The 16,206-nt window shown below is 42.3% G+C and overlaps 1 protein-coding gene across 1 annotated transcript in view; it reads left to right on the top strand.

Annotated features, from left to right (window-relative positions):
- Nucleotides 1-639: 639 nt before the first annotated feature.
- The window catches only part of UGT8 (UDP glycosyltransferase 8), a 108,892-nt gene continuing 93,325 nt past the window's right edge, over nucleotides 640-16,206 (top strand). Inside the window, exon 1 of the mRNA XM_061419303.1 lies at nucleotides 640-1,210. The gene's annotated coding sequence lies outside the window, so the exon portion shown is untranslated. The remainder of the gene's footprint in view (nucleotides 1,211-16,206) is intronic.

The raw sequence follows: 16,206 nt of genomic DNA, 5'->3' as shown, positions 1-16,206 counted from the left end.
CTCAGAGGAAAAGCGAACAACTATTAGACTTTCCTAGTTCCCAGGAGGACAGCACTCTAAGATCAGACTCTTAAAGGTACTTGGGCTCTGATTGGGGAAGAGGGGAGGGAAGGTGAGGTACCACAGCAGTTCTGGGTATGCAAAGCTGCTTCCTGGCTTTCTTGCCTGGACGCCAACTTGGCGAAGATCTGCTTCTGGCAAACACAGATCAGTCAGGATAAAGTCGCCACAGACTCAACCAAGCAAAGCATAAATGGCTCTTTTCAGCACGAGTCTGTGAGGAGGGATGTTCCTGAGCCCAGCAACCCCATTTCCTTCCTCCAAGATTCCCAACTCGCCTTTTCTAAACCCTTTCTGACTTACAAGGCAGGTGGCTGATCATCTAAGCACCGCCCCCCCCCCCGACCCCCGCCTTTCCTTCACTTATCTCCTTCACCTCCTAGCCAAAGTTCAACTTTTTCGTGGGTTCGGAAAGGAGGCAGACTAGCAGGCTGGGAAGTCAGGGCAGGCGCGCTCCCACCGCACCACCAGATTCGAGAGGCGCTGGTGCGACGGAAAAAGGCGGGCAGGGGACCAGTCGGGAGGTGGCAACGAGGGCACAGGGCACGCCTCGCAGGGGAACGGGGGCGGGGCCACGTGCCAGTCCCAGGGTTCCCAGCTCCAGCACCGGAGGGCTCGCGCGCCCCAGCCCGCCCGCCGCGCCACCCGCCCGCTAGGAGCCCGGTCGTAGGACTCTGCGCTTCGCTCAGCCCGCGAGCGCGCGGCACGAAAGCGCGTCGGCATCCATGCCCCGGCCGCGGGAGCAGGAGGCGCTCGCAGCTCCAGGCGTGTAATGCGAGGCTGAGCGCTTGGCGGCCCGCGTCGTGCCCTGCGGAGCCAGGCGCGGAAGGTGAGGGGCGCACTTCAGCTCAGCTCGCAGCGCGCGGGGCGGGGCGCGGCTGCTGGCGGGGCCCGGCCGCTTGCGGGGAGCCGCGGAGGAGCAGGCGCTCTGCGGACCCGAGGCAGGTCACGGTTAAAGCTTTGCCATCAATTCCGAGTCCAGAAAGTCCGTCCTAAGCTAACACGCTAACTCTGCAGCCTCCCTCACAACCCCAAGCCACCGAAGGCGGCGACACCTGATCCAGCACACAAACACGGGTCCCTTCTGTCCCCGGATACAATTACGCGGCGGAGACACACTCAAACTCACGCGCAGCAGCCAAGAGCCGAGGTAAGCGGAGGGACCACGAGGTTCCAGCGAGGGGAAGGGGGGCGGGTAGGCAAGAGGAGAGGGGCGTTGTTTGATCCCGGAGGTGAGTACTGGGCGAATGACTGCGATCCTCGGGTGGGGGTTAGGGATCCGAAAGTGCAGTTGCGGTTGGGCTGAGGGAGTTAAGTGTTGGGGGTGGGTGGGAAGGAAGACTGTGAGCTGGGGCGGAGGGGTGTGAAGGAGATCTTTCTAAGCTGCCCCAGTCGCGCCTGTGCGCCCTTCCCTCCCATATGGCTCTCGATTGAGGGTCCTCTCGCGTTCGCGCGTGCAGCCTGAGAGGGCATAACGCGGCGCGGATCTGGCCAAGGACTTTGCACTTGACCCTGAAGGGATGGGCACCGCGGAACCCCGAGGCCATAGCCCGCTGCCAGCCAGGGATGGGGGCCCCGGGAGGTGCTTCTTCGGAAACTCTCCAACTCTCCTCCACTTCGTCCTCTCCTTGAGGGGGAACTAGACCTGGGTGCGTTGAGGAAGGGCATGGCTGGGGGCACCGACAAAGGGACCTTTCAGTGCCAGCAAGCCTGTGCAACCCTGGGGAATGCACAGTAGTGGCAGGGTCTCCGCGCGGATGCGGGGACCATATGGCGTGCCCTTGCTAGGGAAGCATGTGCGGGTGAGAGAGGAATCGAGAGAAAGGACGCGCTGCCGAAAGTAGGGCGCCTTCCATGGACCGGAGGAGCGGCGAGGGGGCCTGGGATATGCAGTTCGGAGTTGTACCGGGCAAACCGCGTAGGGGCGCAAGCCGTGCGACCCGGCAGAAGGACGGTCACGGGTGGCGAGGGGTTTATTCAGTCTGTATATGTAAATTCACTGCTTTAATAGAGGGTTTATGAAGTTGAGTACCGGAACGTGCCGCTCTGCAGCACTTCCTTAAGAAAGGACCACCTCTGTACCTGTACCGCTGGTTCCCATCACCTCAAAGCAACTCTGGGGGCCAGGAGGGAAGAAAGTGAGAGAACTTCTGAAAGTCTGCAGACTAACTCAGTCGACTGGGTTGTGTTAACTAGTCATCCTCAAGGGGAAGAGGGCGTATCACAGGAGTGAGGAGTGGGTAGCATTTTCAACTAGGCATGACCCAAGAGTCACCTCTATTATGAATCAGTGATAGAGGCAGCCGTTTATTTCAGGTGGCTTCTATCCATAAAAGGTAGAAAAAACGCTACTCTAAACCTTCCGTTTCCCCTAAGGCTGTCATCTTGTATAATGAGTTTTTCAAGATTAATGACATGAAGATGTGGTAGTTTGGCTAAATGCCAAGAGTGCTGTTGTTTCTATATCTGATAATTTCGTGTTCAAAGAAAAATGTCTCCACTCAGAATTGGTGTAATTGGTGTGCTTTATTTCCACTTATTCCCAGAAAAAAAAAAAAAAAAAGCCACTTGAAGAAAGGAGGGAAAGTGCTTTTTAAATGGTATTGTAATAGTATTAGAAGTAATCGCATTTTATTCCCTGGAGATTTTTAAATTAATTGTAGAGTCATGCACATCAATATTGTATAGTGAGGGAATCTGCACTTTGCATTCATTGAATCCGATCATAAATCAGTCTATGTTTTTTTCTGTCTCAGAGAAACAGTGGACTAGTTTTCTCCTATAGAAACTTATCTCCAGGCAGTTTGAGGTTTGCTTTTGGAATGTCTCTGTTCAACTATTTTAGATAATTCCAGAAAAAAACACTGGAGTATTATTTGTTTTGCCTGCCACCCACAAGGTAAAATTTTGTGGTTTACTGCTATAGGAGTGTTTAAAAACTACAATAAAGCATAATGCCCTGACATTTAGTAATAGCCTGATAGTATATTAGTAGCTTGGGTGTAATTGAGTGAAAACTGTACTTGTGACTTTCTCTTGATGATACTGCTATAGATAATACTACTATAGAGATCAAACTCTTATATCTAAACTTTCCGGAGCTCTATGCTTGTGGTGTTAATGCCTGGAGCACATATTAGAATAAGTAAACCAATGCAGTAGGTAAAAATACTTATAACAGACTTTATCTTTTGTAAAGTCTTTTTTTGTATGTAAAGAGTTTGATAGTTCACATTTGATTTAAATTACTTAAAACATTTCATGGTATCTTATAAATAACCATCAGCTTAATTACTATGTAAATGTAGATGGCCAAGGAACAAAATAACCACACTCTCAATTCTTAGACTCCTTTTCAAGGTTATTATGTACCTGTTTATCAGATAATATTGACTTGATGCTGTTTAATTCACATTAAGTTTCCAAAGTACACCGAGAGTAAGACACTTTGGATTGTTTTTGCAATATATAATGAAACCGCATTTATTTGACACCATCTGGGTTGTTGCTTATTTCAGTCAGTTCAGTTCAGTCGCTCAGTCGTGTCCGACTCTTTGTGACCCCATGAATCGAAGCACGCCAGGCCTCCCTGTCCATCACCAACTCCCGAAGTTCACTCAAACTCAAGTCCATTGAGTCGGTGATGCCATCCAGCCATCTCATCCTCTGTCATCCCCTTCTCCTCCTGCCCCCAATCCCTCCCAGCATCAGAGTCTTTTCCAATGAGTCAACTCTTCGCATGAGGTGGCCAAAGTACTGGAGTTTCAGCTTTAGCATCATTCCTTCCAAAGAACACCCAGGACTGATCTCCTTTAGAATGGACTGGTTGGATCTCCTTTACATAAGCACATTTTCTAAATAGCTGACCCCTCACACCATTCATTACTGAAACTTTAAAAATTTAGCTATTAAAACAAGCAATGTCTAAATGTTCCCCTCTTAGTTGGTCCCCAGGATGTAAGCTAATTTTTTTGTTGGATTGTCTTTATGAACATGAATTCATAAAGAATTGAATAGTGTTATATTTCTTGAGGTGTATAGAGCTGTTTTTGTTTATGGTAAATGGTCTCAGCCTGCCCAGTTGAAATACTAGAATGGAGACATAAGTACTATTCTCTTTCTCTCTCTCTCTCTCTTTTTTTTTTTCTTGTGGTTTTTCTGGGTCCTCTTTCTGTTATCAGCTATCACTTTCTACTGCTGTCAGACTGTAAGCGGGTCCTGCTGCTGTATCTGTTGTCTTTTTTTTTGGCTTCTGAAATGATGTGGGCTATTGCTTTAGTATAAAGCCTGTGTAATTTGTGACAGATACATGCTGTTCTCATCCTTTGTTTCTGGGCTGTATAGTGAGCTCAGTTGCTGAGGTTCCTAGATGGGTAGCTTCTATATAAGTGGTTTTAAAGTGTTTTTAAAGTGTTTTTTTAAATAGAAAATTTGTATATGAGATCTTTAGAAGGGTGTCTTAATTTCAGACATTCAGTCTTCTGGAAGATCTTTGCTTTTCTGAGAAATCAAAGCAACCCTTTAATAAAAGAGTTTACTTTTCTGATGGTAGCCCCAGCTTATCTTTGTGTAAGGATACATATATGATGATATTTTACATCCTACTTCCTGCCACTGAAATTGACTAGCTGTTCACAATGTTGACAATATTTTTCTTCTCTGAAAGCCACGAATAGTGTGATTTGATAATCCTGGTTCCCATACTTGAAGCTAGGTGAATCATTTCAATACTGTTTTGCATACCCATGTACAGAGGGGCTACATAATCAAATGAATTTGAATAAAGTTGTTTTAGTTAGTCTTGAAAACAGTGGTAATCATATCTTCCTAAAGTATTTTACAAACATCCTTCTTTTTTCAATAAATACTTATTACTTTCAATAAATGCTTATTAAATACATACTATGCATTGGGCACTGTGGTCTTGTACACTGGGGATATTGCAGACATAAAGACCATGGGAGGACTCTGGGTTTAAGAGGATTAGATAGACAGAAAACAAGTTAGTTTCAATATAGTTTTAATATAGTACTGTTTGTTCTGAGAGTGCTGTGATAGACATACTCAGAGCGCCCTAAATAGGCATTTGGATGTGGCCAGTTCCACATGGGGACAGACACTAGAGAGGCTTCATAGGGAAGGTAACAGCAGAGGTTAACCAGACACAGTAATCAGAAGGTAACCAGTTAAGGGCAAGATCATGGAAGACTGTCATCCTAAGATGCATAGACCATTTTCTCTTCAGTGTTGTTTTAAACTAAAGAGTGATGAGAAGACAGCTCTCGCAGCTGTCTAGCAGGATTGATCTGAGTTGGGAGACAGGAATAACAAGTCAGAAGGTATTGAGGTGATCTTGTTAAGAGAAGTTGAGGACCTTACACCAATATGGTGGCAGTGAGATGAAGAAAAGGGCTTGGTCACACAGATGTTAAGGTGGTAGAATCTCTTGGATTAGATGACTGGTTAGCTGGTGGGTGGTATGGGAGGACAGGATAGAGACTTTAACGGAGAAGCAGGTTCGAGGACCAAGGATGGTAGAGTTCAGTTTTGGAAATGTAGAATAAGAAGTGCTTATAGAAAATCCAGCTGGAAATGAGTGTCCAATGGATCATTGCACAGAAGTTCTGAGCTGAGAGGTCTGGGCTGCATTTGTTGTTGTTCAGTCACTCAGCCATGTCTGACTCTTTGCGAACCCATGGACTGCAGCACACCAGGCTTCCCTGTCCTTTTCCATCTCCTGGAGTTTGCTCAAACTCATGTCCATTGAGTCAGTGATGCCATGCAACCATTTCGTCCTCTGTCGTCCCCTTCTCCTCCAGCCTTCAATCTTTCCTAGCATCAGGGTCTTTTCTAATGAGTCAGCTCTTTATATCAGGTGGCCAAAGTATTGGAGCTTCAGCTTCAGTATAAGTCCTTCTAGTGAATATTCAGGATTGATTTCCTTTAGGATTGACTGGTTTGATCTCCTTGCAGTCCAAGGGACTCTCAAGAGTCTTCTGGCTGGATAGGTAGGTACGTAAATGGGTGAATGAGTAGGTGGACTTCTTTAGCCATTTTCAACATATAGGTTGTTGCCAAAAAAAGGAAGTCAGTGGATCTTCTAGGGCAGGTTCAGAGAGTAAGAGGGAATTAGAGGCCTGGGGAGATCCTAAAATTTAAGAGTTGGTAGAAATACAGGGAGTAGTAAAGAAAGAGAAGGTAAAATGCAAGTTGGGAGGATAATTACTGGAGAGTTGTTTTTAGCAACTGAAGGAAGAATTTCAAGATATGAGAAGCTGAATACTAAGATGGGGGGTATTAGACAGTCCTGGTTCTGCCCCTGACTATCTCTGTGAGCTAGAATTCAGAGCTTAGTTCCCTTTCCTCATTTACATAATGAAGATCAAAGCGTGACTTCCCAGGGCTACTGTGAGGATCAAATGAGGTAAATCAAGCTCAGTGACTGGAAGGTTACTGGTTTGTGTTCAATAAGTGCTAGCTGATTTTATGGAAACCTCAGTCACGTCGGACTCTTGGCAATCCCATGGACTGTGGCCCGCCAGGTTCCTTTGTCCATGAAATTTTCCAGGCAAGAATACTGGAGTGGGCTGCCGTTCCCTTCTCCAGGGAATCTTCCTGACCCGGGAATCGAACCCAGGTCTCCCGCATTGCAGGCGGGTTGTTTACTGTCTGAGCCAGCAGGGAAGCCCTTTGTGGAAGCAGAACTTGGATTCTGTAGATACTGTTGCTTTTAGCAGTCCTCCTTTTCAGGGTTTAGGGAGGTTGATTAAAAGATCTATTAAGAGGGGCTTCCCTGGTGGCTCAGATGGTAAAAAATCTGCCTGCAGTGCCGGAAACCAGGGTTCAGTCCCTGGGTTGGGAGATCCGCTGGAGAAGGGCCTGGCAACCCAGTCCAGTATTCTTGCCTGGAGAGTCCCATGGACAGAGGAGCCTGGGGGGCCACAGTCCTGGCCTCACAGAGTCAGACACGGCTGAGTGAATACTCTTTCACTTTAAGATGGAAACTTTATTATGTTTATAGCTTTTGGGGAAGAAGCCAGTACAATAGGGGCAATTGAAAATTTTGAAGGGAGAAGAGAGAACTTTGGAACCTGTTCCTGAAGGGGCGTGGGTGGGGTTGGGTCAGGATCTCTGGAGAGGATTTAGTGTCTTCAGGGAAGGGCATGCTCCCACCAGCCTGGAGGGTCCAGAGCAACTTGGCTGCTTTTTAAAAGCCTCTGGTAATCAAATCATAAACATTTTTAACATTTTATTTAAAGTTTCTTGATATTTAAGTGAATTTAAGTGAGTTCTAATTTCTCAGGTAATCCAATAAGGCCAAAGATTATTCATTTTAAAAGACTCTGAAAACAAAAACAAAAAAGATAGGTGATATTAAAGCAACAAAATATAATTTAATGTTTGTTTCAGATGGCACTTCCATGTCAAATGGTGTCTTAAAAATCAACACTGTGGAAAGCAGGTATTAACCTGTGTAGTAGAGGAGGGACTGATTCATAGATTTCTTAAAAAATTGAGCTGACCATAGTAATATTTTAAAATATCTCCTTTTTTCCTTAGGATTTTCTCTATTTGGTTGAAATAGTGCTGTATATTGGAAACATCTGAAATTAGGTTTCTACTTTAATATGTATATGGATTTTTTTGCCATGCATTTAGTGGGTATTTTGAAAAAATATTTACATATGTGAACTGGTTTGGGAGCCAATCAACAATAACATAGTGCATACTGTTTACCAAGTGGTAGTTAGGCATATTGGTGGTTAATTAATTAATTATTATTCTTTTTTAGTTCAAATTAAGAAGTCTGTTTCAAAACATACTTATCAACATTTACTCCTTATCATTTGTTTATATAGCATGAAGAATAGTACATGGTTTTGGGACACCCAATAAATGTTTTTTGAGTAAAATGAAATTAAATATTCAGTATTTTTAAGATGAACTGAAGTTCATTATGTATGTAGTTTTTAACCTGTGATGACCTTCTTTCCCTGAAGTTCTTTACCCACATTTTTGTTATCGGGACCTCTGTGTTTTGGAGTTGAGTTTTGGTCTGTTGTGCTAACTCCCTCTCAGTGTATGGTCCCACTCTTGCAAACCATAGTGGCCTATGTAGGTGATTTTCAAAGACTTCTGAAAGTTCCATATTGTATATTCACAAACTCAGCTTTGGACTCTATATTGTCCCGTTCAGGACTCCCTTACAGAGATGACAGATGCCACAGTAAAATTGACTTAGACATGAGGTCAGCATTTAGGGGTTCAGAGCCCAGATGAAAACGGAACTTTTGGGTTTGTGAATGGCAGGGTGTGTAGGACAGCCAGGTCAGTTCTCAGTCTCTGGCAATAAGCAGTAAAACATTTGAATTAGGTAGAAAGAACATGTAGTTAGGAATGTTTCAGAGATACTGTGTATTTTGCTAATAACTCTCTTCTGTTTGTCTGAATTTTTAATAATGGAAACAATTACTATATTGGAGGTATAATTTCCCTTGACTTGATTGAGATAACAGAAATGCACCTAGAGGTATTGCCTTTCACTAAATAAATTTATATTGTAACTGCTTTGGTAAGTATTTGCCTCATTTGAGAATATTATGAATACAGACATATGTGTAAAATCACTTCACACTTTTCAGTTAGGTTTTAAAGAAATTTAATACTTGAAACATTTTCAAGACACCAAGTTATACTTTTTTAGCTGTATGTTGGCCATAACTTGCTTTAATAATAACCATGGGGCTGATTTTACTCCACGTGAGATATTTTAGCTTAAACAAAATGTTCTCTTGGATTAAGAAAAATTTTAAGCAGTAGAATCATGTGCAGATATGCCTTGATTTTTATAATATGTTCCTGAAAAGTTATATAAAATTTAGTTTTTATAAATTGAATCATATTTGTAGAATTTAAAAGTTTCAAAACACTTCAAAGTAAGGCAGAATTTAAACTTTAAAATATAGGTGATGGGTATACAGATTTTTTTTATATTAATCTTTATACCTTTCTGTATGTTTGAAATAGTTGACAGTCCAAAAAAATATGGACAATGATTTTAAAGCATATCATATTTAAAATGTACCCATTTAAAACAATCTCAGATTCCTTGATGGTTCAGTGGTAAAGAATCTGCCTGCCAATGAGGGAGATGCAGGATTTATGGGTTCGATCCCTGGGTTGGGAAGATCCCCTGAAATAGGAAATACAATCCAGTATTCTTGCCGTGAAAATCCCATGGAGAGAGGAGCCTGGTAGGTTACAGTCTGTGGGGTCACAAACAGTTGGATACAACCGAGCTACTAACACACACACACACACACCAAGCAATCTCAAAGTACTTCTCTCTCTAAAAAAAAAATCTCATTCTGATTAATCTGTTTTGCAAACTCAGACTTTCCTAATGGACTTAAGCAAACACACACAACAGCAACAAACCGCAAGGACACCTCTGTACCACACAGTAAATGATATAGTCACATCCAGCATCTTAAACTTGTAAGATAAAGGCTTAATCTGTTTCTCAATCATAACCACATTGTAATATCCCTTGTTCAGAAGAGAATGCATAGACAGGGATTTTTTTTTTAAAAAAAACTAGCACTAGAGTGAGCCCTTCAGTGATGTTGCCTTCCTGCATTGAGACAGCTGCCCTGAGACTGGGTGGATGGCACAGATCCCTAGCTGTGGCTGCTTCTTCTGAAGGCCATGTGCTTTTCATAGCCTTTGCATTTGTGCTGTGAACCTCTGGTTCATTTGTACTGTCATCCAATTGGAAGAGCTGGACTTAGAAGAAAACTAGTCAGACAGGTTTGCCTGTCTATTTACAAAGGGGCGGGGGGAGCTGGGGGTGGCAGCAAAATTTGTGCGTAAAGTTAAGGGTGAAGCTATTTTAAGGAATATTAATGCTAATCACTGTTTTTTCCTGGTTTTGAAAACACTTCAGTGGCATTTGTGAGAATATATTAATACCTTATTGGAGCTAAAGTGATCAGAAGACAAACTGGAAGGAGAAGTAGATAAGAAACAGGGAATTAGAGCAAGATGGAGAGTGGGAAAGGAGACTATATGGGAGGGGAAGGAAAAAAAAAAAAGCAGAAGAGAATGAGTGCTTCAGTGGCCTGTGTGGGCTTTGTGTGAACCTGGAGCACCGTAGCAGGAGACTATAGTATTGATCTGAGCATGAGTTTAATAAAATCCAGTGCCTGTGATCCTCCACATTCAGAAGAAGGAACACTACTGGCTCAGGGCTGAGGTGTACTAGGAACATTGGTGGCCAAATGTAGCTACCATCTCGGACACTCCCTTTATGTTGCAAATACTCAGTTCCTTTGAGCAGCAGTAAAATCTTAAGCATTGCTTGTCCAGTAGTGTTAGTCACACAGTCGTGTCCGACTGTTTGTGACCCCATGGACTGTAGCCCACCAGGCTCATCTGTCCATGGAATTTTCCAGGCAAAAATACTGGAGTGGATTGCCATTCCCGTCTCCGGGGTATCCTTACACAGGGATCGAACCTGGGTCTCTGGCATTGCAGGCAGATTCTTTACCACTGTGCCGTGTGGGGAAGCCTGTCCAGTAGGTCATCACATCTTCCAAACCATGGAGACACAGCGCTCTGAGGTCACCAGGACAGGTGTAATGTTTGGACCCGGGCTCCTGGCCCTTCGTTTTCACCTGGCAATGCTGGCTCTCAGAGCTCCCTGTTATCGGGCTCCCCTCTGACCCCCCCTCTCTACTTCCTCCTGTCCCCCGGCATGGTTCTGTTCACTGGGTTCCCTTTGTCTCTCTAGGCGTTTGCTTCAGGATATCCCCTATCTGAATAGCTCTGCTTTTTTCCCTCTGGGCTTGCAAACTGTCATCCTTCATGGTTTCGATACTCAAGTCCCAACTCAGACTATTGTGTCCCAGTTTCTATTACTTTCCTTTGCCTTTCATTTCTGTATTTGGCTGTGATAGTTGAACACTTGGTTATGTTAATTCTCCCTGTGAGAAGAGTATGTGCAGTTCGAGGGTGGACTTTCACTCTGGGTTTCCCCATAAGGCCTTGGACAAACATACTAATCAGAGATAAGATATTTAAACATGGTTGAATGATACCTCCTGTAACTCAGAACAGGAAAGGAGGTAAATTCCCTAAAACGCTGTGTGTATATTGATACTTTTTTCCTGTTTTTTTTTTTTAAAAACCACATCATTCAAACTAGAAACATTCTCTTTCTTTGTAAATGAATCGTCCTGCATAGACTGCTGTATCATTTAGTTATGACAGCAAAAAAAAAAGGTTTGGTCTGTAGAAAGATCATATTATAGGTCTTTGAACTCTTTATTATAAAATATGTAATGGTTTGGTAGATTTTTAAAAAATTTTTTTAAATAGTTTTATTGAGATATGGTTCATACATCATCCAATTCACCCACTTAAAGTATACAGTTGGATGGTTTTTTTATATATATATTTTTTATTTTATTATAAATTTATTTGTTTTAATTGGAGGCTAATTGCCCTACAATATTGTATTGGTTTTGCCATAATCAACATGAATCCACCACGAATGTGCACGTGTTCCCCATCCTGAACCCCCCCTCCCACCTCCCTCCCGGTACCATCCCTCTGGGTCATCCCAGTGCACCAGCCCCAAGCACCCTGTATCATGCATCGAAGCTGGACTGGCGATTCGTTTCATATATGATATTATACATGTTTAAATGCCATTCTCCCAAGTCATCCCACCCTCGCCCTCTCCCACAGAGTCCAAAAGACTGTTCTATACATCGTGGAGATTTTTCTTTTAAAATTTACCCAGGGCTTCTAATGGATGGAAGTACATTCACAGCTAATTTTAGGAAAGACTAATAAGAGGAAATAATGACACAGATAATTAAGTGTATTTAGTTTTTAATTTGTATTTATGTTTGAATATGGACTTCCCTCGTGGCTCAGATGGTAAAGAATCTTCCTGTAATGCAGGAGACCCAGATTCGATCCTTGGGTCAGGAAGATCCTCTGGAGGTGGAAATGGCAACCTATTCCAGTCTTCTTTCCTGGGAAATCCCATAGACAGAGGAGCCTGGTGGGCTGTGGTCCATGGGTCACAAAGAGTCAGACATGACCGAGTCAGACACGTCTGATGTCAAGAAACAGTAGTTGGAGAAAATGATTACACATATTAGGAAGCTCTAACTTGAAGCAATCAAATCATCCTCTCTCCCTGACCCCCTGATAAGACCTTCAGTTAACCAGAAGCACAGGATGAGTTCTTTTCCCTCATACCAAAGTTTTCTGGTTCATAGTGTCTCTTCTTGCATGTCATTATGGGCAGGGCTGTAGGAGTAGCAATAGGAATAAGACTGGATCTTAAGAAATCTCAGCAACAACAAAAAAGGAAATTGACCAGGTAGGTAAGACTGTTAATAAGAACTGATGCCTGACTCTGTTATTTGCCAGTTTTAAATAATTCATGTGAGCTTTAAGAAGTAATTTTGTTTTGATCAGTTAGACTTTATCTGAACATATAGGCTTCCCTTTGTGGTTCAGCTGGTAAAGAATCCGCCTGCAATGTGGGAGACCTGGGTTCGATCCCTGGGTTGGGAAGATTCCCTGGAGAAGGGGAAGGCTACTCACTCCAGTGTTCTGGCCTGGAAAATTCCATGGATTGTGCAAAGAGTTGGAGACTGAGTGACTTTCACTTTCACTGAGCATATGCCTGAGAATAGAATGTACTTTTTGTTCAAATTTCTAAATAATGAAAACCATGCAGAAACAAGGTCCTCTGGCTGTCCTGCATCTTCTTTTTGCTGTCCCACTCTTTCTTTCTGTCCGCTTACATCGTCTTCCTTTGTGAAGATGATGTCCCTGCCTTTGTGGTGAGCTCAGAAGAGTGATCCCAGTGATCGGCTTACACATTGTCAGGTAAGGATGCGGATAGAGGTGTGTGTGGAGAGGGGAGGGCGGTGGAGTCTGCCCATTTCTAGAGTAGGATCTGGTCATTTTAGTCAAACCATCCTGTGTACCAGTTGCCCAGCCTCTGTATAAGCCCAGATGCTTTATGCTTTCTCATCAGTATTTTTACCAGTAAAGATCACTCAGCTTGCCATTTTGATACTAAGCAAATGCAGCCCTATTCCTATATCCCTCCTCTGCTCACAAGGGCATGGAAAGGGAGAGACATTTTGAACCAGACATATTGAATTCCAGGAGGTTTGTGAGATGAGCGTCTGTAACAGAGAAGAATTGATCCAACCATTCATTCACAAGCAGCCTATTATGTGTTAGATGTCTTCTGCCTTAGAGCCAAAATACACAGTGGTTTTTAAAAATCTAGTATAACATTGAAAGGCTTTTTGAATATTGCTGATTTGCTTCGTGTACCCCAGAATTTAAAAAAAAAAAGCCTATTATCTGACATGTGGCAGTGGCAACTTCAGAGAGTCTTTTTATGGTACAGGTAAGAGATACTGAATTAGGACCCAGGAAACCTGAGTGCTAGTTCCGACTCTGCCAATGAGTAACTAGGAACTAGCCAAGTGATGCTTGGCAACCACTGCCTGAAACCTTGTTCTTTTTCTACAAATGAAAGGGTTTAGACTCAGTTATCTTTAGTTTTGAAATTAGGACTTTGATTTATTTTATAAAATGTGAAATACATATTTTAAAACATATTTGGCATCATTTCATAACAAATGTATTAAGTACCAATGTTTAAGCATATTTATATTATGTTTTCAAGACTGTTAACAATGGCAGTGATATACAAAAGCCTTCTCTGGCCTTGCTTCATTCTGTTGAACATCAGGTTTAATCCTAGATGCTTAGAAGCCACAAAACTACGTTTTCACTTGTTAACAAGGGAGTCTCAGAGAATGCATTCTGTCTTTCTGTAGAACCTACCAAAATCTTCCTTTTCTGGGGACTAATACAACTTTGCAGTTTTATCTGATACTCCATAACAAACTTCTCTTTCTGACTTCACTAGCATTTTATGAGACTACAGTTGGGAAATGTGTTATTTGCTCATTCTCCAGGACTTTCAAGGAATTAAATAGGGAAATATCCAGAGTTATTTTAAATTTGTTTTTGGTTATATTTGGTCAGACATTTTTTATTTGAAAACATGTTAAAAATAGCACATAAGGATTTTTCTTTTGATTCTTAATAATGTTAATGTAGATAATGTTTACAATTTAAACTAATTTAAACTAGTGATATAAAGGAAGGGTATTATTAATAAGTAGGAGAAAAAAAACTCATGATCTTTTGTGAACCTAGTACATTTCTGAAACTTTAAGATTCTCTAGGTGATGGTGTATTGAAAAGCTCTCTTCCCCCACGTATGATTTTGTCCCATTGTGGCAGGATATGAAAACTTGATCTGAATTTCCTCCGCATTGACTGTGGTATTCTGCTAATTAAAATCCCAATGAATGAGAGCTAATAAAAGCCCTAATGAAACATTTTAAAACATGAATCAAACGTCAGTTTTTTTTAAGAAAGCAAATGCCTACCGGAACTTAAAGCCTCACACAGAACCAGTTGTATGATGTAGGAAACTTTTCTCATTTGTTTAAGGATGAGATCAGCGTCAGAACAAAGAGTTTCCTTATTGTTGGTTGAGTGTTGAGCGCATGGTACAAGAACATGGAGATACCTGTGCCAGCCTAGCAGCAAAAGAAACCCACGCTGCATCTGTGTGTGTGTGTAAAATCACAAACTTTTCCCTCTATTAATGATTCTCAAAATGATCTTCAGACCAGTAGAAACATCACCTGAAAATTTGTTAGGCGTGCATCCCAGATCTCTGGGAACAAACAGTGGACAGGCCTGTAAGTCTGTCCATTTACAGCAAGCTCGTCAAATGATTCTGCTGCTTGCTGAAGTGTGAGAGCCGCTGATCTGTGATAATAAATGTAATCATTTCCAGTTTTCTCATGTAATGAAAAATTTCTAGTCATTTTAGGGACAAAAGAAAAATCCAATATGAATTTCAAAATGTTTTCCTGCTTAACACTTCCTGGCTAGTTTTTATAACCTAAATTCATGATACTGTATTTTATATACTAACTGGTTATTTAGGAATATTCAAGTATTCTTGGTTCTGCCAGCACACACATATACATACACATACACACACACACAAGCTCCTCAGTTTATTAAAAGACACCACCAGAAAGTGGGTTGGTGGGAATGTAAATTGATATAGCCACTATGGAGACCAGTATGGAAATTCCTTAAAAAAACTAGGAATAAATCTACCATATGACACACCAATCCCTCTACTAGGCTTATACCCTAAGTGAAACCATAATTGAAAAAGACACATGTACCCCAATGTTCATTGCAGCACTATTTACAATAGCTAGGACATGGAAGCAACCTAGATGTCCATTGACAGATGAATGGATAAAGAAATTGTGGAACATATACACAATGGAATATTACTCAGCTATAAACAGGGGTGCATTTGAGTCAGTTCTGATGAGGTAGATAAACCTAGAGCCTATTATACAGAGTGAAGTAAGTCAGAAAGAGAAAAGTATCTTATAATAATGCATATGTATGGAATCTGGAAAGATGGTACTGATGAACCTATTTGCAAGGCAACGGTGGCAACGCAGACATAGAGCACACGCTTGTGGCCACAATAGGTGAAGGAGAGGGTGGGACGAATTGAGAGCATATCACCGAAACATATGTACTACCATATTTAGAATAGATAGCTGGTGGGAATTTGCTCTATGACACAGGGAGCTCAAAGCTGGTGCTCTGTGACAGTCTAGAGGTGTGGGATGGGGTGTGAGGTGGGAGGGAGGTTCAGAAGGGAGGGGACATGTGTATACCCATGACTGATTCCTCCTGATACATGGCAGAAACTGACACAAGATTATAAAGCAATTTTTTTCCAATTAAAAGTTAATTAAAAAAAAGAAAGTGGGTTGGATTAGTTTACTTTTGTGTATTTTACTGTGATTTTGTGTAAATGTGACCTAGCGGCTTTCAGTAGCATAATCCCCTGGGGAGCATTAAAAAGAAAACAAAAAATGCTAAGACCTAGGTAGGCCCCATCTTCAGAAATTCTGACTGATGTAGGATGGGGGTGGCAGGTTTTCGGGTGTCTCTGGTTTTCCTGGGCTCCCCTGTGACTATAAT

The sequence above is a fragment of the Bos javanicus genome, chromosome 6 (genome assembly GCF_032452875.1).
Source record: "Bos javanicus breed banteng chromosome 6, ARS-OSU_banteng_1.0, whole genome shotgun sequence".
Taxonomy (NCBI): domain Eukaryota; kingdom Metazoa; phylum Chordata; class Mammalia; order Artiodactyla; family Bovidae; genus Bos; species Bos javanicus.
The sequence above is the reverse complement of the archived record's forward strand: the minus strand, read 5'-3'. Positions and strand labels throughout refer to the sequence as shown.